The sequence below is a fragment of the Phalacrocorax aristotelis genome, chromosome W (assembly GCF_949628215.1).
Source record: "Phalacrocorax aristotelis chromosome W, bGulAri2.1, whole genome shotgun sequence".
Classification (NCBI taxonomy): domain Eukaryota; kingdom Metazoa; phylum Chordata; class Aves; order Suliformes; family Phalacrocoracidae; genus Phalacrocorax; species Phalacrocorax aristotelis.
Window position 1 is genome coordinate 5,255,557 of NC_134310.1, and position 21,847 is coordinate 5,277,403.

The following is a 21,847-nucleotide window of genomic DNA, read 5'->3' on the forward strand; positions in this document are numbered from 1 at the left end:
AGAAAGTCTCGCTACACTTTGGAGGAGCCGCAAAACGCTTCTGCGTGGGCCGGGTCGCATCATCTCGGTACAACGTAATGACAAGGTGGCATTAAGATGGGTCTGTTTCACACCGCGGGAAAACTGCGGAAGCTTCTCGGCACCAACCACCACTTGGCTCGTGAGAAGACGACTTTAGCAGATTGACCGATAGAAAAAAAATCCTGCAGGATTTGCCGGCACATCTCCGCAGGCTCCACGTGCACCTGGAAACTCACCCATTAGTCATGAGGACACCCAGCAATTGCGCATCCTTGCAGTCGTTCGCGGCTTTATGGCAAGTCATGAGATATTTCGTATTTTCCTTCAAGCAAACAAAAGCAGCTATTAAGGAGACGCAGCCTGCTCCCTTTCAGGAGGAAGACAGCTTGGAAAATGCAAGTCTTAGAGCTTTATTAACACTCCAGAAAGCAAATAAACAGCCTGGCTGAGAGGAGAACGGTCCAGGTTTCCTGCATTTTAAGCCAAATTTGGGATTCGGGGGGGAGGATGGGGATTACCTCCTGCAAAACTGGCACCGGTGAAAATGTCATGAGAGCGTGGATGCCGAAAAGCAAGGAGAAACGTGCATCGCAACCCCAGCCTGACTTTTCAGGCTGTACATACACCAGCAAATTCTAAAACTTTGAGTGGAAAACCATTTCCAAATGGGAAGTGAAAAAGAAAGCAGCTGAGTTTCAACCTTCTAATTTTTTTGTTATTATTTTAATTTCCAAAGCCAATTTTGCCTAAGGCAACACAGTTATACGAAATGTTTCACTCTCAAATAAAGAAAAACCAACTATTTGCAGATGAAAAATATTCTGTCAGAACTTTCCTGGCCACTTCTCCATCTCATGCCATTGCTTCGCACACTTTGAGGGCAATAAATGACTGAGGCAGCAAATTTGGCCACTGAGAATTTTAACCATGGTCTAGCGGCCCTCTATGCACAGGATTTCAAACCCCCCTCTATTTTAGACTTTTTTCACAACTATCATCTCAGCTATAAAATATACATGGAGTCATCAATTGCTCTAGTGATCAAGCCTCTCCCCTTCAAAAGTAGAGCCTAGCCAGAAATGTAAGCATCCTAATTAAAAATATGTTGGTAGAGTTGAATTACAAATGAATCAAATCCTTCCTAAAAAAAGAAAAAAATCCAGTCAAGCAAGACCGGAATGGGATGGTTAATAATTGATATTTACATTTCTCCCATGTCTGATGCAACGAGTTGATTGCATGACAAATGAGGAAATTACTGTGAAGTATTATACATCCATTAAGAACATAGACGCAGCAGATAGGACGTGGGAGCCGTGGTGATGTGGTGGTTGCCACCAGGCTCCGCAGCCGTTTGGAAAGGAGTCCAGCAGATGGGGAAAGTGGGCATTTTCTACCTGCAGAAGAAAATCAATGATCGACCCCATTTTATAAGAGATGCTGCAGGAAAGGACTGGGATGGCTCTCCAGGGCAGAGCCTGGGACTCTTCCAGGAGATGAGAAGGTGGAGCCAGACCCTGCAGCACCAGGGTGGGCACCTTGTAGCTGGTCTTATGGTTCTCTATGGGCTCCTACGAACTCCTATGGATCTCTGTGGGTCTCTGTGGAATCCTATGGATCTTTACAGATTCCTATGGGCTGCTGTGGAACACTATTCATCTCTTTGTACATGTATGGATGACTGCAGAACCTATGGACCCCTACAGGTCTCTGCAGGCTCCTACAGACCATTATGGGACCCTACAGACAACAACAGGTCATATGGGTCCCCATGGGCTGTTACGGGTGCCTATGGGTCTCTAAGCGCTCCTGTGGACCCCTATGGGACTTTATGGGCTCTTATACACCCCTGTGCGTCTGTATGGGCTCCTACAGCCCCCTACAGGTCTATTTGGACCCCTATGGGTCCTGATGGGATCTTATGGACACCTGTAGACCCCTATGGGTATTGATGATCTCCTGTGGTCCCCTGTGGCTCTCTGTGGTGTCCTCTAATTGGAAATCGCCCTTTCTCACAAAGGAAAAGTAATTTTTAAATCAGTTTTAGGTTCCCCGTCCAATTCCAGGCACCCGCCCGGGGCAGATGGACCACGGTGCCGCCCCACACCCTCCCGGCTCACATGGCAGCACTGAGACCTGATGGCATTTCCCAGCTGCATCCGAGAAAGCAGAGCATGTTTAATGCCAACAATTTTTCTCCAAGGCCATAGCAACGGCACCCTCTCGGCTGAAAAACAGGTGCTTCTTGTCACGCAAAACAAAGAGCAAAATCTATGCCCACGCACGAGGCTGTGTGGCCGAGCGGCTCCTCCTGGCCCCTGGAAGAGAGAAATAACAACATTTTTCTGCCCGATTTCCCCCAAACAGTTAAAACTCAGTGTTCGGCTGACATTTGGTCAGTATTAGGAGGTGCACGGGGCATCGACGCAAGTTCACGGCGCAGCAGATGGGGAGCGGGTGATTGCTGTCGGAGTGCGAGCGCCCGGCTGGTTTGCCACAGAGCTGAATCTGGGCGCCGGAGCTTCAGAGAAGGAAAATGAGAAAAAAGTCTTTCTTCGTTTTTTCCTTTTTCCCTTTTTCCTTTTTCTTCCCCTTTTTTTACCTGTCTCAAAGGTGATTCTGTCTTCGAGCATTTCCCCAGCATCAGTCCTCCAGGTTTGGAAGCAAAGCCCTCCCATGGTCGAAGTTCTTCCTGCTCTCACATTGCTCTTTTTTTGCCAATTTTTGCATTTGCTCACTAGGGCTGGGGTCATCGCGGTGCGGCACAGGCTCTGAGGAGTGCTAGAGGTATTAGAAATCGAAAGAGCCGCTGTATTGGGGCCATACGGTCGCTAGCGGGGAGCTGCGGTGGGTGGGAGACAACGAGGGAGAATTACGGGAGAGGGGTGGAGTACAGGAAATGCATTAAATATCCGGAATATATTGAATATGGGGAATATATTGAAGGACTATATGAGGAATATACTGAGGGTGTGAAATATCGATGTGATGGATAGATTACATGTGAGTAAACATTCAACACAGGAAATATATGGAATATAGGTGATATATTGAATACTGACAATACATTCCATCTGGCAAATATAGCAAATGTGGGAAGTGGGTTAAATATAACATGGTCCCTGCGCGAAATACGGTGGGTATGAGCAATTCACCCAGCGCGGGAGCCGGAGGGAGTGTTGTTACTATCAGTCAGGTGTGTGGAAAATAGATTGAACGTCGATAATATGTGAAGGGAAACACATTAACTATCAGACATATCCTGACAGCGGCAAATAAACTGAATATTTCAATTATGCCCCAAACGGGAAATGTACTGAAAATGGCAAGTTTGTTGATGGACCTGCGGGGGGCACCCACGGACCCCGAGCCCCGCTGCGCGCCCGCAGCCACCCACGTCCCTCGCACCCCCCCCCGCCCACGTGCGCGGGGCCCGCGCGGGGGCTTTAATGGGCGGCCACGCCGCGGCGGCGCGCGCCCCCTCCTCCCCCTCCACTTTCCCCCTCCTCTCCCCAGGAGGGCCGGGGACGGGGGCGGGGGTCCGCCTCGCGGTGACGTCAGGCGGCGGCTCGGGGAATGACATCATCTGTGCGAGTAGCCGGCGGCGGGTGGGAGCTCGTGCTGCAGTGTCCCCGCGCAGCCGCCGGGCGGAGGCAGGAGGCAGGAGGCGGAGGAGGGCGGCCGCGGCCCTTCCGCACCCCTCCCGCGCCCCTCCGCCGGCCAGCATGGGAGCGGGCTGCCGCGCCGCCAGGTACGGCGGGGGGCGCGCGCTGTAACGGGGGGTGCACACACTCTGCAGCAGGGCCGCCCGGGCGCGGCTGGGCGCAGGTGGGGTGCGCCCTGAGCGCGGTGTAGCGGGAGGGTGAGGGCGCAGGTGAGTTGCGGTGGGGTGAACTGGGAAGGGGGCGCGGGTGGGCTTCGCTGCGGGCCGCGTTGTAGCGGGGGCGGGCAGGTGGGCTCCGCTGAGGAGGGGCGCGGTATAGCGAGGAGCGCCGGGGCGGGGGGGCGGTGTGGCGACGCTGGGCGGGAGAGGGGTGCGGGTGGCTCCGGTGGGGGCAAGGGGGGCGTTATAGCGGGGAGCGTTTGGGCGGTGGGGGGGGTGCGGCCGGCTGGCGTTGCGGGGGGGGGTCGCGTTGTACCGGCGAGGTTCACAGGCGTGCAAGTGGGTGGCACCGGAGGCCGGGGGCATGTTGCTGGGGGAGCGCATGGGAGGGGTATGGGGGGCTGCATTGGAGGGGAGGAGGCCGCGCTATAGCGGGGGGTGCAGGGAGGGGGCGCGTTGGACCACCGGCACTTGCAGCGGGAGATGCGAGGGAGAGGCGGGTGGGGACACCTGGAGCGGCTGCAGCCCAGGGCGCATCGCGCCCCACGCCCCGGTACCGGGGATGCGCGCCGTGCCCGGTCCCACGCCCCGGTTCCGGGGATGCGCGCTGTGCTCCGTTCCTGTACATGGGCAGTGCTCCATGCTGTGCCCCAGTACCGGTTCACTCTCTCAGTGCCCTGGTACCCGGGATGCGCTCTGTGCTCCATCCACCACCCCGATACCAGGGATGCGCTCCATTCCCTGGGCAGTGCTCCGTCCTGCACCCCGGTACTGGTCCACCCTCTCTGAACCCCCCCGCATCTACCCACCTCCTTTAGGAGAAGGCAACCCCGTTTCCCTGCCATGCTGGCACTGCTCCCCCACCCCATCCCTGCGGTGTCCCTCCGGCCACCTCTTCCGGACCACGGTCCCACCAGGAGAGTGGGTGCTCAGCACTGACCTAAGGGATGGGATCTGGGGTGCTCTGGCATCATCCCCGTGCTAAGGGCTGTGCTCCCACGGAGCAGCACTGTGGGACCACCCGTGGAGGCGGGGGCCAGCTGGGGACCTGCATCCCTTCTCGGCGGGATCGGTGGCTTCTGTACCTCCTGGCATCTGCGCGTGCTGGGGATGCGCCATTGCAAAGCCGGTGTCGCTCTGGGAGCAACATTGCTGGCATGCGAGTGCCGGAGGAGCTGGCAGAGCATTCCCCACGGCGCTGGCGGGACAATGCCGCAGCCTGGGGATGTGGCTGTGTCACCCTGGGGCGCTGCCTGTGCCCCACCCCAAACACCGGTGGCAACACGGCTGCTTTGTCCTCCCTGCCAGCTCCGCAGCCCGTCGGGAAGTGGGTTTCACCCCGTTCCCCGCTGGCTGTGTGGTGGCCCAGCGATGGTGACAGCAGTGAGGAAGGGGCCTAGGTCACCCTGAAACTACCTAGGACCCCGTGTTAGGAGGGGGGTCCCTCCCCTGGCCCTGCGCTGGTGTGGCTGCACCAAACCTCCTGCAAAGTGCGGCTGGCTCTGGGGACTGCGGGACACCCCTGGGGTTGGCAGCGGGTGGCTGTTTTCCATCTGCCATCAGGGATTTCAGCTGAAATCCCAAGCCCTGGGGCCATCCTGCAGCAGGCGAGAGCTGTCCCCGGAGCCCCGGGGTTCCCGAGCCACAACTTGTCACATGGAGGGTGAAAACCCGCTCCGAAAATATGAGTAATGATTAAAGGTGTTTTTGTTTCACCGGGAGGATCCCATTCCAGTCCCTCCTTGGGCAGCAAATGGTGTTGATGTGGGATAAGGGAAAAAAAGGCTGGTGAAGGGATGACATCTGTGGGAGGGGTGTTGGGCTCTGCGGGGATGGGTGGTGCCTCCCGGTGGGTGCTGAACCCTCCGATGGTGGGGACATATCTGCTCTTTGGGCATTTGCCCTCTCCAAGTCCTGCGAGGCTTCACTTTTGCAAAAGTGCTTGTAATGGGAGGAAAAAAGTGGTTTTAGTTGGGGGGGCTGGTGGTGGTTTCTAGCCCTGCCTCTGGGCCAGCACAACCCACAGGGGCGCGGGGGTGCACATCTGGAGTGTACCCCCATTCCCTCCCCAGACAAACCCCCTGCTAAATTAGCAGGGGGTGTTTCCCACAGGCACTTCTGCTCCTGCCCACAGCTCCCAGGCTGTCAGCACTGCCTCGCAGCTCCACTTGGGCAGGGAGCCCTTCCCCCCACTATAAAGAGTGTTTTGGGGGTTGTGCACCTGTGCTGGGCTGAGGGAGCTGGTGGCAGGACCTTAAGTGTGTCCCGCTGCGGGGGATGAGGCTGCTCGTCCCCTCCGGCTGTGAGAGCTACTGATGGGGGAAAATAAAGTTGCGTCTGGGTCCTGAGCACGGAGCTGGCTGGGTTCAGCAGGGCAGGGTGTGTCTTGACACGGGGCCCTTCTGCCCTCCCCGGGGAGAAGGTTCCCCTCTTCCTGCCACCCCTGTGGTGGGAAAGCTGTTAATTGTTCCTTGCCAGATTGACTTATAAATTAACAAGTTTGATGGCACTCTCCTCCTCCTTCCTCCATATTTCAAATGGGGAAAAAGTCATAAATACTTTGAGTAATGTGAGAGGAGCTTCCAGCTGAAGCCGTGCCACCAAGTAATGCGGGGGGCTGCGTGCAGGGGGAGCAGGGTCCCTGGGAGCAGAGCCATTCTTATGCTTGGGTGCGAGGCGGTGGAGGTGACGGGGGAAGGAGGTCCTCGAGTCTTCTTGTAGTTGTCTTCTGGCACTGGCCTCACTGGCAGGATGGGGTCAGGTCCTTTGTGTCCCCGGCTCTCTGTCCCCCGGTCATTGGTGCTCTCCAGGTTTTATAAATGTGAATTTGATAGACAGGGTGTCTCTTCCCTCTTGCCCCGAGAGGAGCAGATTTGCTCTGCCTTTTGTCTGGGTGCTAAAGAATAGCTGGTGTGACATGTTGCCTAAGGAGAAGAGGAAAAATGTGCCTTTGCTTTTTCCCAGGCAGATGAATTCTTGCTAGAGCCTTAATTCTGCTGCTCCATTGTGGGAGGCAAGGTGGAATGAGTGTGAAGAGACACCCAGCCATGTTGATGTCCGGGGGGATTATGTGGTCACGAGCTGGGGAAACTGAGGCTGTTTCTTGTTCTTTATAGCACAGGAAGCATTCCTGCCTGCCACACTTGCCCGAAGGGCTCGGGCCATATTTGGAGGTCTCAAAGCTGTCTGTGAGGTGGGAGGCTGTCCCACCTGATGCTGCTTTGAGGTCTTTAAATACAGCCTGGCGATGGGTTGGCTGGGTGGCAGCGGGTTGGGATGGGTGCCCTCTGCGGTGCCTGGTGTGGCTTCAACAACCTTGAAGGCGGCATGGAGTGGGGTGATGGTCCCATCCAGCTGCTCGCCTTGATGCAGGATCGCTTGAGGTAGTAAATGCATGGTGAACTCTTTATCTGCTTTTCCACGTGGCATGTGCAGTTGCGTGGGCAGTGAGTCGTCATGATGGATGTGAAATATTGCCTGTGGCTGGCCACCAGGTATGTTTGAACCCTCTCTTTGTTTCTGACTAAAACAGGTTTTCTTTTGCATTGCAGAGATAACAAAATTGCAAGTGTAGGATACCGAGATAAAGTGAAGCCAGATCTAACCCCAGTCAGTGCGGGCATATGGTAAGGAGAGAGTATTCAGTTGTATTAAAAACGTGCTCCTAAGTAGTTTAATCCACAGTTGCTGAACTTTGAGCTTTAAATTCTGCTTATATAAGTTGATAAGAACATGCATGTTATTCATTACTCTCTCCCCAAAAAAGGGAAATCTGCAAATGACTAGTTAAATATCATTGCTTCAACACCTTGAAAATTGTGCCTAACTTTCTCCTTCAAATAATCTTTTGCCTTGGCCCAGCTCCCTCCATCCATGAAGCTCTTCGCTTCCTGCTGAGAGCACAGGGATCAGCGGGAGCAGGGTCTGGAGTCCTGGGTTTTCCTCCGGGCCGGTGACTATGGGCAGGATCCCCAGGACTTTTTTCTTTTGATATTTGCAAACTGAAAAAAATAGCCAGGCCAGGCAGCTGCAAAGCTTTTGTCTCTAAAAGTATTGTGTTTAAAAATTTGTTGTCAGTTTTAATCTCGTGAGCTCTGAAGTAGTAAAGCTCAGGCCAGCTTCCTTTCTGCAAAGTTTATTAGACAATAAGCTGGAACAATCGAAGCGCTCGGTTCGTTAGACTCCGTTTCTTTTTGCTCTTATCCTCTCTTTTTGATTGTTTGCTTTATAACTGATTTTTTCCTTTGGCATCAGCCTAGCAAACTGGAAATTGTCTTTTTGTCCGTCTTCCCACCCCCCTCCTTCAACTCGTAAACCCTCCAGACTTCTGGGTCTGATCCAATGTAATTCTCTTGGACTCTTCTTTTTTTGGGTATCATTGTCTTGGCTTAGTAACTGATCGAGCTTGGCGCTCCCATTGCAATAGCTGCCTGTGCTGTCAAATTATTTGCTGCTCGCCTGAACGAGCCCTTGCAGAGCCACATGTCCTGCACGCAGAGCCCTTTGCAGATGGACGTCTCCCAGCGCAGGCACAGCACCATCCAAAAAATTGATTTTCAGCCCGTGATATCACTTGATAAGGAGCTGGTTGGGAGGCATGGGTTTCTTTAAACTTTATTTACTTATTATTTTTCTAATCCATGAAACCTCTTGGCTCCCGTCCTCCCGCCTGCTGCCGAGGGCGAGCGCGTGGCTCCCACACAGGCGTGCGAGCTGCACGTGCTGGGCGCAGCCGCCAAGGGAGGGGACGGGTGCGTGCGTCCCACGGGGACATCCAGGCGTGAGGAGGGAGCACGTGCAGGAGCAAGGAGAGCAATGGGGGCTCTATGCTCACCTGAGCTTTTTAAAGGAGGTGCAGGCTTTCAGAATCACTTGGGGTGCTCTGCTCTGTCTCTGGAGGCAAAGGGGTTGTGATGAGGGTGAAGATAGGCCCAGCTCACGGGGCCAGGGATGCTCCGGGACCCAACACTAGGATTTCTCCCTACTCCTGGGACTTGCTGGTCCCATCAGGGACTTCTGTCCCCTGCCCTGGACAAGCAAGGCTTTGTCATACCCCCAGCCAGCCTGCTGCAGCCCTGGGCTACTTGGGACTCACCTGGGCTTGTGCCTCTTGGGTTTGGAAAGCTTTGGAGATGGCCTTTGTACAACACTGAGCGTAGCAGAGCAGGGTTTCAGAGCCCTGCTGCATGGACATGGCCAGCCCAGAGAGAGAGGTGATTTTTAGCATTGCCCTCTTCCATATGTTAGTATAGCTCAGGCCATTGCAGTTTGAGCGCTGTCACACAAACAGGATCTGTAATAACGTCTGTGCTCTAGTTCCCTGGCAACATTTGCACAGTTAAGAGCTGCTCTAGATTAGAAAGCAGATATCTTAGTTTGTCTAAACAGGTTTAAAAACCTATCAAACTGGGCCAGGCAACTCATACGATGTGCATGCCTAGATTGGTTTAACATTTGCATGAATTAGATTAAATCAGGGCTGTGGGATGTTTTAGCTTAGGAAGCCTGTGGCTGTTCCTGCCCAGCTCCTGGAGGTCTCCACTCCTGCCGTGGTGTTGGGGCTGTTTTTGCAAAGCAGCAGCTGAATCACTTGTTTACAACCTCATTTCATAGGTGATTGCTCTATGCGGTGCTGTCTTACATCAGACCAGAGGGTTGCAGTTTGGCTGTGACCTCGCAAGCAACCGGGAAGCCCCCGCCTTTGCGGGGATGTCCTAATGGAGGAGCAAACCCGAAGGTCAAGTGGCTTTTAACGGTTCGATTCAGGAGGTGGGAGGGTGGATGGCAGCAGGCAGCTGATTCAGATCACAGCTGGTTTGGCTGCAGCCATGATTTGCAACATGTGGCAGGTCCTGCAGGTGGTTTGCAAGGAGGGTCTCTCTCCAGGGGGATTTTTAAGCCCACTGGGGTTTGAGTAGCAAAGGATTTGCATACGAGCCTGTACGCAGGGAGCACAATGCCTGTGGGATCCTGCCTCTCCTGCTGCCGTCTCTCTGCTTTGGTCTTGGGCCATCTCGGACATGGTCTGCAGGGGTGCGGAGGTAGGAATGCGCCTGGTGTCCCACATTTGAGTTTCTTCTAGTTGGCCAGTTTAAGAGCACAACAGGTAAGCTGGTCTGCTCAGACCTTAGGAACGATTTGCTGCCTTGGGCGCTTGCTGCCGTGTTCCTGGGAGGTGGTGGATTTACATGCCCGACTGAGGGATGAGTTAAGATACACCAGATCCTACTTTCAGAAATGCACGAACTTTATATAATGCTGCTTTCAGGATTTTTTCTGCATTTTGCTTTGCGGTCAGGGAACACATGATACGATCGATGGGGTAACCACATGCTCTGGGCACAGGAGGCACAAGGCTGGAGGCAAAGCGCTCTCAACCGCTCTTGCTTGTGACTACTGAGCCGGGATTGCAAATAGCAGGAAGGAGAGGGAGGATGTGGTGTGCTGGTGTCTGCATGCCTTCGCAAAATATAATAATCCCATCTTGGGAAAATAGCAGCCTCATCTGAAATTCAGCTGGTTGTCTCTTTGTGGAGCTTGAGTCGTATCTTACCATCTCTCACTCTGAGCTGTTACTTAATTGTTTTCTTCTTTGTGGTATCCCTGTATCTAAATCGGTGTTGCTGGTAATTCCACGGATGATATAAAACTGAGAGGTTTGTTTCTTAAACGTCTCGATCGTGCTTGCCTCCATTTTGCTTTTGTGAAGACAGCAGAGATGGACAGAGTACCTGCTTGCCATGCTGCGAATGCATGTGCGTGCATGCAAACTCTGCAGGAATTGGGGATTCTTTTTTTTATAAACTAATCTTCAGCTCTGATATCATCAAGTGTTGGCTCTGGTTCCAGTGAAATGTAGATGGGTGCTGCTTCTGGCTTGCACCAATCAAGGTTTCCCTCCCGGTGCTCCTTTTCTTTGTTTCCTGCGCATTGCTGTCTCTTGCTGCCAGCGGCTTTGACTCTTTCCCTCCGTTGGCTGCAAAAGGGAGTTGGAAGCTGAGCAGCAGTTTCCAGTCACCATGTAAAGTTCCTGTGTCACTGCTGGCTAGTACGGCTCAGGATGGGCGGAAAGCAAAGGTGATGGGCAGAGCCACGTCCCGCTGGGAGCTCCGAGGTGGAGAAGGCAGATGGGGGCTGCACCGTCCTTTCCTCCCAGCAGGAAGGGATGTGCCCAGGGCAGAGTGGTGGCCCTGGGTGGGCAGGGACAGTGACAGGGAGGATTTGGCATCAGAGCACACGAAAGGTTGTTCTCAGGATGCTGTGGTTTCCATCAACATATCCTTGTCCCCTGGGATTGCTCCTGTCCTCTCCAGGCAGCTGGCTGGTGCACCCAACCCCCCCAAGCAAGCTGGGGGTAGGGGAAGATGGGGGCTAAGCCCTGCGGGCCAGCACCTGTGTGTGCAGGCACCCAATGGGCCACCTCGGAGCAGGCAGGGCGGTGGCGGTGCCACCTCCTGGCCAGGCATGACCTGGTTGAGCTGGACACCCTGCAAAGGGCAGGGGGATGCCCTGGAAACCCAGAGGCACTGGTCCAGGAGCGATGCTGAGGGCTGGGCATCATAGCAGATGGGGCACAGGGTTTGCCCAGTGCAAACCAGTTAATGCATTAACTGGCATTTCTGTCCCCTGGTCCCGGGAATGGGTTCACTGTGGGCAGCACGGACCTCGGCCCTGTGGCATTTTGTGCTGGACCATCACATGCCACGAGGGGAGCGGGGCTGAAACCTCCCGATCGGCTCCTTCCTTCTGAGTCGCCATTTTATTTTTCTTAAATGTTTATGTATAACTGTACACTAAACTATAAAAATTAGTTTAGGATGGCTGTCAAGAAAATCTCTGCAGTGCCTTGTGGGTAACTCCCTGTGAATTATCATAAAAGCTGTAGTGCCAAGGTTGCCGTGGCAGTTGTGAGGATGGCTGTAATAATGCTCTGTATTTAAAATTCAGAAGAATGGGTAATGCATTCGTGTCTGGATTGCAGCAGCTTGTAGCATTTCTGGTGTGCCTGCCCTGCATGCTGCTGCACCCACTCTTGCTTTTTTAATGTCTTCTTGCACTCTTCCAGCATTTTGCCTGATTGTAAAAACAGATAGCAAAACGTGGGCTAGCCGTGCTTGGAGGGAGAGTGGTTTCTGATAGCTTCCTCCCAGGAGGGATGAACCTCCTGCTTCTATTGAGCCGGCAGCAATATTTCACTTAGGGGAAAAGCCGCTCGGTAACCCTTCCCCTCTGCATCCTGCATGAATGATGTCCTGTTTCCGAGGGTGCTCTGTTTCTGGGTGTGCTGGACGCCAGGACCTGAACTCACTCTAGTAAACGGAACATGGGTTGTTGCGATGCTCGGTGGAGCCTGTGCATGGGGGTATCTTGTTGCCATGCTGGGGGAGGCGGTGACTCCCTTGCAAGCTGGTTAGCTTTGCTGCTTCGCTGTGTGCTCTTGGAAATCCAAAGTGCCTCTCTTTATCTCTTGCTGCTGGTTTTCCTCCGGAGCAGTGAGCCATGGTGACTGCAGGTCCCTGAAGCAGAGCCTTGGCGGAGGAGCTGCTCAGCGCAGGTGCTTGGCAGAAGGTGTTGCTGATCTTCTGCTAGCCATGATGGATCATTTCATTTAAATTTTCCTGAAATATAATATTCATCACGGTATCAGTGTCCCACCTTCATTATGGCTTACTGATAAACATCTCTAATTGGAGAATGATCTCCCTGCCCTGCCAGAAGCTGCCTGGGGAAAATGAACATGTTTTTGGAGCTGGAGGAGGGTGTCTTGGGGATATGTTCCTGCCCTCCCACCCCTGTCTGCGCAGAGAATTGCTTGCCTGGCTGATAAATAAAGCAAGAAGCAAATCTGATTTTGTCAGGTATATTGGTGGTATTTGTGTGTGGCTGTTTCTCTTCAGGTCTCTAAGATGGTGGCAGTTTCGATGTAACCTGGTGTCCCTGTTAGTACCTGACAGTGTTTTCTTGCCCAGGGATTTCTGAAGGGACCTTTAGATGCTGTCCCTGTCCTGCCTGCTCCCTGCCTGTGGCTGGGGGGCTTTGGGCACTGTCCCAATGTGGATTAACTCCCACAGCACTGGGCAGCTGGGCCTCTTCCACCTGTGCTGGGTAAATCCCTGCCGCTGACTCAGACTGTCGCTGTGGTTTCGGCAGGAGGGGATGCAGCATTATACCGGCTCTCGTGTGGTGCTGGGGCAGGTAGTCCAGCATTGACCTCTTGGAAGCTCTTCTGGAAAGGGCTTTCCTCTCCCTGCACCTCTGCTTGTGGCTCTGCTTCCTCCTCCTCCGCATTTGACCCAGAAAAAGTTGAATTTTCCTCTGGTTTGGGATTTCCTGTCACCTCTGTTCCTCTCTGGCATCCAGGCCCTGAAACTTGCAGCCTATTTCTCTTCTGTTGCAAAACTTGTCAGGAGGAGGGAAGTCCCCCTGAATTTGGAGTTCCTGGACGCTGCCCAACTGCTGTGCGAGCCCTGGCCCTGCTTTGAGACCCGCATGGAGGAGGGCAGCTGAGCAAGTTCCCTGTTGACTCTTCCTTGGAAGGACTTGTTTTCTGTGCTGATAAGAAGATTTTTTTCTTCCAGGAGCCCAAAGCATAACTTGGCACCCTCAAAGCTAAGGATGACAAAGAACCCGAGCGGAGCTGGGTGCAGGGCAGGAAGTGGCGGCAAGGTCCAAAGCCAAGCCGCTGTCGCTGCATGTCCTGTCGATGTGATCCCACTTCCTCAGGGAAGGACAAGGAGGAAGCTCTGGCAGCCCCTATCATCTTTCAGCACCTCAATTTTAGTAGCCTGACCTGCAAAAGCCTGTCTGGCGCTGTGGGGTGGGAGCACAGGGTGGTGTTTCTGGCCCGTGGCGCTGCTTGCAGACTGTGTGCCCTAAAGGCTTTCCTGCTGATCTCCATAAGGGGATCCCAGTGAGGCTGTCTAGCTTTTGAGAGCGACCACAGACCTCTTGGCATCCGCTCCTGAGCTGCAGGCAGCAGGACTACACCTTCAATGCTTTGTCCATCCATCTCTTCTTCTGCAAAACAGCTTGAAACTCCCCAGGCTGAGCAGCTGCCCCAGCAGTGCAGAGGGCACAACCATCCCTTTGCTTGTCCTGCCGTCAGCGGTGGTAGAGGGGACAGCACCCATGCTGCCGTCCCGAGATGTGCTGACCTGAAAGCAGGTATAAGGCTGTTTCAAAAAGAGGAAAAGTAAGGAGGTGGGGAGGAACTAGAGTGTTTCATAGAAGTGAGAGAAGAAGGGGCATGAAATATTAAATGGCCCTTGCAGCTAAGACTTCCCATCCCAGCTGCCTTGGGGAGCATGCTGTGCGGTTGTGGGGGCTCAGATGGGTGCCCAGATGGGCGTCAAGGGCCTCTGACATGTGCCCGGCCTGGCAAGGGGCTAGATTTTGGGCTGAGTGAGGAATGGCAAGGAGGGGATGAAGAGAGGAGATGCAGTTTTCATTCCTGGAACTCCGTTTGTGATTGGCAGGGGTCTTCCCGGTCCAGGTGTGTGCACAGAGCAGCACAGGAGGACCGACCTGGCATCTTACCCCAGCATCCTACCTCATCCTGTGCCCTAGTTACTAGACTGTCCCCCCTCATCGAGCATGGGTGGTTGTTGTGGTTTAGCCGGCAGCTCAGCCCCACACAGTCACTCGCTCACTCCCCCACCGGTAGATGAGGAGAGAATCAGAAGGGTAACATTCGTGGGTTGGGATAAGAACAGTTTAATAATTAAAATTAAAAGAAACAACAACAGAAATGCAATGTAAAGGAGAACAACAGGAGGCGCAAAGCCCCGGGGGGAGGGGGAACGAACCGCTGAAACAAACCACACTCGCCGCAGCCACCCACCGACCCGGCACTGTGCCACTTCCGCTGCCCCCCCTCAATATACTGGTCATGGTGTCACATGGTATGGAATGAACATGCCATTGGCCAGTCAGGATCAGCTGCCCCCACCATGGCCCTGCCCCTCCCAGCCCCCCCGCCACGCGGCAGAGCGCGGGAAGATGGAAAGGTAGCCGACCCCCACAGTGAGGAGAATTAATCCCTTCTCAGCCAAAACCAGCACATTCTCCACCCCTTATTCCATACCATTTACACCATGCCCAGGTCCCATATGATGCAATACAGCCTTACCAACCACCACCCCTCCCCTTCCCATCCTTTAACATAAGACACAGACATCATTCCCTTAGTTCATGGCCCTTCCCTGTAAAATGTCCATTAAAATGTCCATTGAGTCAACCCAGTCCATGACTCTGGGCTCCATCTGTTGTATCAGTCTTTCAGGGTGGGAGAGATGGTGTGTGTGGGGTTGGGTTGCTGCATACCGAGTCAGTCATCGTTCCATCACTGCTGCACGGCTTGTTTCAGAGTTGATCTTCCAGGGGTTGGGAGGCTCATACTCTGATATCATTGGTAAAACACAGAGGTGACACACAATATTATACAGCAGTTCACATTGTGCCATTCAGTTCATTGACTGTTTTCACCCAAAATCAAATCCCCTTGAGGCACACATCGGATTTCTCCATCCTCCCGCATCACCCACCAAGTGCGCCCAGCTCCTTGAGCAAAAGCAATCCCATGAATGGGTCTGCCTTTGCCTGAGGCAGGAAGAACCCAGACTGTTTTGCCCAGCATACTTTTTGTGTGCACTACAAGGACTCTATCCCCTTTCACAGTATGTAGGATTTCTGACTGGGCAGGGCAAGCTCGGTTGGCAGATCCCCTCGTGTTGACTAACCACATGGCTTTTGCTAAATGTGTATCCCAGTGCTTGAATGTTCCACCCCCCCATTGCTCTCAGTGTAGTTTTTAACATTCCATTGTACCGTTCAATTTTCCCAGAGGCTGGTGCGTGATAGGGGACGTGATACACCCACTCAATGCCATGCTCTTTGGCCCAGGTGTCTATTAGGTTATTTCGGAAATGAGTCCCATTGTCTGACTCAATTCTCTCTGGGGTGCCATGTCGCCACAGGACTTGTTTCTCAAGACCCAGGATAGTGTTCCGGGCAGTGGCGTGGGGGACAGGAGATGTTTCCAGGCAGCCAGTTGTTGTTTCTACCATTGTAAGCACATGGCGCTTGCCTTGGCGGGTCTGTGGGAGTGTGATATAGTCAATTTGCCAGGCCTCCCCATATTTATATTTCAGCCATCGTCCCCCATACCACAGAGGCTTTACCTGCTTCGCTTGCTTGATTGCAGTGCATGTGTCACATTCGTGGATAACCTGTGCAATAACGTCCATGGTCAAGTCCACCCCTCGATCACGAGCCCACCTGTATGTTGCATCTCTCCCTTGATGGCCTGAGGTGTCATGGGCCCACTGAGCTAGAAATAGTTCACCCTTATATTGCCAATCCACATCCACCTCAGCCACTTCAATCTTGGCAGCCCGATCTACCTGCTGGTTGTTTCGATGTTCTTCAGTGGCCCAACTCTTGGGGACGTGAGCATCCACATGCCATACCTTTACAACCAGTTTCTCTACCCGGGCAGCAATATCTTGCCACAATGTGGCAGCCCAGATGGGTTTGCCTCTGCGCTGCCAGTTGCTTTGCTTCCACTGCTGCAGCCAGCCCCACAGGGCATTTGCCACCATCCAGGAGTCAGTATAGAGATAGAGCACTGGCCACTTTTCCCGTTCAGCAATGTCGAAGGCCAGCTGGATGGCCTTTACTTCTGCAAACTGGCTCGACTCACCTTCTCCTTCAGCAGTTTCTGCTACTTGTTGTGTAGGACTCCATACAGCAGCCTTCCATCTCCAATGCTTTCCCACAAGGTGACAGGACCCATCAGTGAACAGGGCATACTGCTTCTCATCTTCTGGCAGTTTGTTATACAGTGGGGCTTCTTCAGCACCTGTCACCTCCTCCTCTGGTGATATTCCAAAATCTTTGCCTTCTGGCCAGTCCATAATCACTTCCAAGATTCCTGGGCGACTGGGGTTTCCTACTCTAGCCTGCTGAGTGATCAGTGCAACCCATTTACTCCACGTAGCATCAGTTGCATGGTGTGTAGAGGGGATATTTCCTTTGAACATCCAGCCCAGCACTGGCAGTCGGGGTGCCAGAAGCAACTGTGCCTCAGTACCAACCACTTCTGAAGCAGCTCGGACCCCTTCAATATGCTGCCACTATCTCTTGTTCAGTTGGAGTGTAGCGGGCTTCAGACCCTCTGTATCCCTGAATCCAAAACCCTAGGGGTCGACCACGGGTCTCCCCATGTGCTTTCTGCCAGAGGCTCCAGGTAGGGCCATTCTCCCCGGCTGCAGTGTAGAGCACATTTTTTACATCTTGTCCTGCCCGGACTGGCCCAAGAGCTACTGCATGAACTATTTCTCATTTAATCTGTTCAAAGGCTTGTCGTTGCTCAGGGCCCCATTTGAAATCATTCTTCTTCCGGGTCACTTGATAGAGAGGGCTTACGATCAGACTGTAATTTGGAATATGCATTCTCCAAAAACCCACAATGCCCAAGAAAGCTTGTGTTTCCTTTTTGCTAGTTGGTGGAGACATGGCTGCTATTTTGTTGATCACGTCCATTGCAATCTGACGACGACCATCTTGCCATTTGATTCCTAAGAAGAACTGGATTTCTCGTGCAGGTCCCTTCACCTTACTTTGTTTTATGGCAAAACCAGCTTTTAGAAAGATTTGGACTATTTTCTCTCCTTTCTCAAAAACTTCTTCTGCTGTGTTGCCCCACACAATGATGTCATCAATGTATTGAAGGTGTTCTGGAGCTTCTCCCTGTTCCAGTACAGTCTGAATCAGTCCATGGCAAATGGTAGGACTGTCTTTCCACCCCTGGGGCAGTCGATGCCAGGTGTACTGGATGCCCCTCCATGTGAAAGCAAACTGTGGCCTGCACTCTGCTGCCAGAGGGATTGAGAAGAATGCATTAGCAATATCAGTTGTGGCATACCACTTGGCCGCCTTTGACTCCAGTTCATATTCAAGTTCTAGCATGTCTGGCACAGCAGCACTCAACAGTGGAGTGACTTCATTCAGGCCACGATAGCCTACTGTTAGTCTCCACTCTCCATTAGACTTCCGCACTGGCCATATGGGACTGTTAAAGGGTGAGTGGGTCTTACTGATGACTCCTTGGCTCCTCAGTTGGTGAATGAGCTCATGGATGGGGATCAGAGAGTCTCTGTTGGTGCGATATTGCTGCCGGTGCACTGTTGTGGCGGCGATCGGCACCTGTTGTTCCTCGACCTTCAGCAACCCCACAACAGAAGGGTCCTTTGAGAGACCGGGCAAGGTAGACAGCTGTTTAGTGTCCTCCGTCTCCAAGGCAGCTACACCAAAAGCCCACTTGTACCCTTTTGGGTCCTTGAAATACCCTCTCCTGAGGTAGTCTATGCCAAGGATGCACAGAGCCTGTGGGCCAGTCACAATGGGGTGCTTTTGCCACTCATTGCCAGTTAGGCTCACTTCGGCCTCCAATACAGTTAGCTCTTGGGATCCCCCATCACTCCAGCAATGCTGATGGGTTCTGCCCCTATATAGTTTGATAGCATTAAGGTGCACTGTGCGCCGGTGTCCACTAAAGCTTTATACTCCTGTGGGTCGGACGTGCCAGGCCATCGGATCCATGCAGTCCAGTAAGCCCGGTTATCCCTTTCCTCCACCCGGCTGGAGGCAGGGCCCCTCTAGTCCTCATCATGGCAGTCACAACTCACTTCCTGTAAATGTGAATCAGGAGTCCCTCTATTACACTTAGAAATAAAACCTGCGCTTCTACTCCTCTGTCTGGGGACTTGCTCGCTGGAAACTGGAGCAGCAGCTTTCCTGGAAGAGCCTCCCTGAGTGACTCTTCTTCCTTGCAGTTCATGTACTCGTGCCTGTAGGGTCAAAGTAGGCTTGCCATCCCACCTCATCATGTCCTCTCCGTGGTCACGCAGGTAGAACCATAGGGTGGCCCGCGGTGTGTATCCCCTTCTTTGAGCCAAAAGACGCTTATTCCTAACAGCTGAGACACTGCTCTGTCGAGGTGGGGAGTAGGACAGATCTTCTTTGAGTTGCTGGACCTCTTGGGATAGTTTCTCCACAGCAGAGACAAGCGAGGAAGAGATATTTGTGTCATAATCCCGGAGTCTATCAATCACCTCCACCACCGTTGGTGTCTCGTCATCTTTCCAGGACATCACTGCCAATGAGTTTGCATGCGAAGATGGTGCGCTCCGTACAAACTTCTGCCACATGGGTCATGTGCACTCGGCTTCATCTGGATCTTTGGATGACCATTGATCGTCCAGGTCACCATAAATCACCTCAAACACAGCTAATGCCCTCAGGTACTGGATGCCTTTCTCCATAGTTGTCCATTTTCCTGGGCGATATGTAACATCTTCTTTAAAGGGATACCTTTCCTTCACTCCAGACAGGAGTCGCCTCCAGAGGCTGAGGGCTTGTGGTTTTTTTCCAATTGCTTTGTCAACGCCCCCTTCCCCAGAAAGGGATCCCAATTGTTTGGCTTCTTTTCCCTCTAGTTCCAGGCTACTGGCCCCATTATCCCAGCATCGGAGCAGCCAGGTGACAATGTGCTCACCTGAACGACGGCTATAATCTTTTCGCATATCTCTTAACTCGCTTAAGGACAGGGATCGGGTGGTCTCTATTTCATTTATGAGTCCTCCCTCCTCTCCCCGTGACGACCCTGGTTCTTCATCATCCCGTTCTAAACGAGTTGATGTCCGCTTCCAATATTTCGTCTTGTGTATGGGGGCAACTGATACTGGTACGGGTTTATTTTCTGAGCTAGCTCCGGTACTTGTTGTGGGGGGTTGAGTGGCTGCAGTGCCTGTTGTTAGGGCTGGATTGTCTACAGTGTCAGTCACTTTGCATTTCAATCCAGAGACATTATCTTCCCCCTGGGGGCACTGAATACTGTTGAGCAGGGCTCGGTATGCATGGGCCAGACCCCAGCATGTTGCAGTTATCTGTGTCTCTCTGGAGTTCCCAGGGTAACAACATACTTTCTCCAAATATTCTACTAGTTTTTTAGGATTCTGCACTTGTTCGGGGGTGAAACTCCAAAACACTGGGGGTGCCCACTGCCCTAGGTATTTGCCCATGCTATCCCACATGCCCTGCCACTTGTAACTATCAAGCCTCGGGGCAGATTTCTGGGTGATATTCTTAAGTTGCTTAGTCAAAACCAAAACAACATGCCCAAAAACTAACAATAAGTGCACCTTAACCACCCAAGGATGTTGTAACAAAGGCACAGACATCATAGAACAAAGTTGCAAAGGTACTATTCTGTATTTCCTCCATATAAAATCTCTCAGAGGAGGAGGTATAATTGCTAATTGCCTCAACAAGGTGGTATCCGAAGTACAGTAACGGTTTCAGCAAAAACCCCAAATACCAGATAAAGCTGAAAACAAGTGTTTGTATAACAAATCTTGTAGGCAAAACATTACTAATCACAGCAGAACACAGCAGACTAAACAAACCAACACCGATCTTTAACACCAACTGCAAAAAGGACAACATGGTGCTGTGACCAGCAGCTGTTATTATCTCCAACCCTCGAGCCCCACGTTGGGCGCCAAAAAGACTGTCGTGGTTTAGCCGGCAGCTCAGCCCCACACAGTCGCTCGCTCACTCTCCCACCGGTAGATGGGGGAGAGAATCAGAAGGGTAACGCTCGTGGGTTGGGACAAGAACAGTTTAATAATTAAAATTAAAAGAAACAACAACAGAAATGCAATGTAAAGGAGAACAACAGGAGGCGCAAAGCCCCGGGGAAGGGAGGGGAGAGGGGAAACGAACCGCCGAAACGAACCGCCCACCGACCCGACGCCGCGTTGCCACTGCCCCCCCAATATACTGGTCATGGTGTCACGTGGTATGGAATGAACCTGCCATTGGCCAGTCGGGGTCAGCCGCCCCCACCACGGCCCCGCCCCTCCCAGCCCCCCCCCGCCACGCGGCATAGCGCGGGAAGCTGGAAAGGTAGCCGACCCCCACAGTGAGGAGAATTAACCTCTTCTCAGCCAAAACCAGCACAGTGGTGCAGTTTGGGCCTTGGCTCTGTGTCTAGGGTTGCTGGTGGACAGGACTGGTGAAGCAGGGGGGACAGGCAGGTCACGTCTGCACGGTCTTTGGGCACCTCCTTGAAGGGGTGGACTTGCCGCACGCTTCAGCGCTTGCTGCTGCTGGGGAAGTCTGTGCTGAGTGCGTGCTGACAGGATGGGAATCCAGCGGAGAAGCCCTTTGGCTCTTGCCCAGAGCCTTTCTGCAAAACACTTTGCAGTGGGGCAGAGGGCTGTCCCCGGAGGGTCCTGTGCCCTGGAGTCACCGTCCGCAGGGTCACCGTCCCAGCGCTGGCCTGGCTGGTTCAGCCCATGGAGCACGTAGGCTTGTATTTCGCTCTTAAAAACCACCCAGAGCCAGGCTGTAATTAGGCTGTGTTGTCTGGTAACTGGATCTCCCAGCCTGATGCTTTGTTCTTGGCTTACCCTTGACTTTTTCTGATGGCTTTGAGCGAGTCGTATCCCTTCTCTGTGCCTCAATTTTTCATTCTCAGTCCTGACTCTTGCAGGACAGACGCTCCTGAAGCAGGGGCTGTCCAGAGGCGTACATCCAGGTGGTGCTTGCCGCAGACAGCCTTGTTCTCCAAGCCCTCTAAACCCTCTCATGAGGACTGTTTACAGGTGACTTGGTTGCAGGTTTTTCTAGGAAATATCAGAGGAGCTTGTGATGCTGTACACTTGTTGGGCCCCCAGAATGCTCTGCAGCATGCTTTAATCTTCAGAATTATATTAAAGCAAGACTTTCAACTTGAATTTTTCTTTGGAAGATGCTTTATTTTAAAACCACGTTTTCCCTGATTAGTCTTTTAGGAGGGGAAAAAACCCGTATCCTGAAATCTTGCCTATGTAAGTAATCACCAGGCTTGGGCTTTTTAAAGTCACAAGATGGCTGTACTGCTTTCTCAGTGCCCTCGGTCAAGGCAACACTGAAAGCAGTGCCATCAAATGGAGTCCT

General features: G+C 52.9%; 1 protein-coding gene across 1 annotated transcript in view; it reads left to right on the top strand.

Moving 5' to 3' along the window:
- Nucleotides 1-3,680: 3,680 nt before the first annotated feature.
- PTPRS (protein tyrosine phosphatase receptor type S) overlaps nucleotides 3,681-21,847 on the top strand; it is a 171,622-nt gene continuing 153,455 nt past the window's right edge. The window contains exon 1 of the mRNA XM_075077583.1: nucleotides 3,681-3,772. The gene's annotated coding sequence lies outside the window, so the exon portion shown is untranslated. The remainder of the gene's footprint in view (nucleotides 3,773-21,847) is intronic.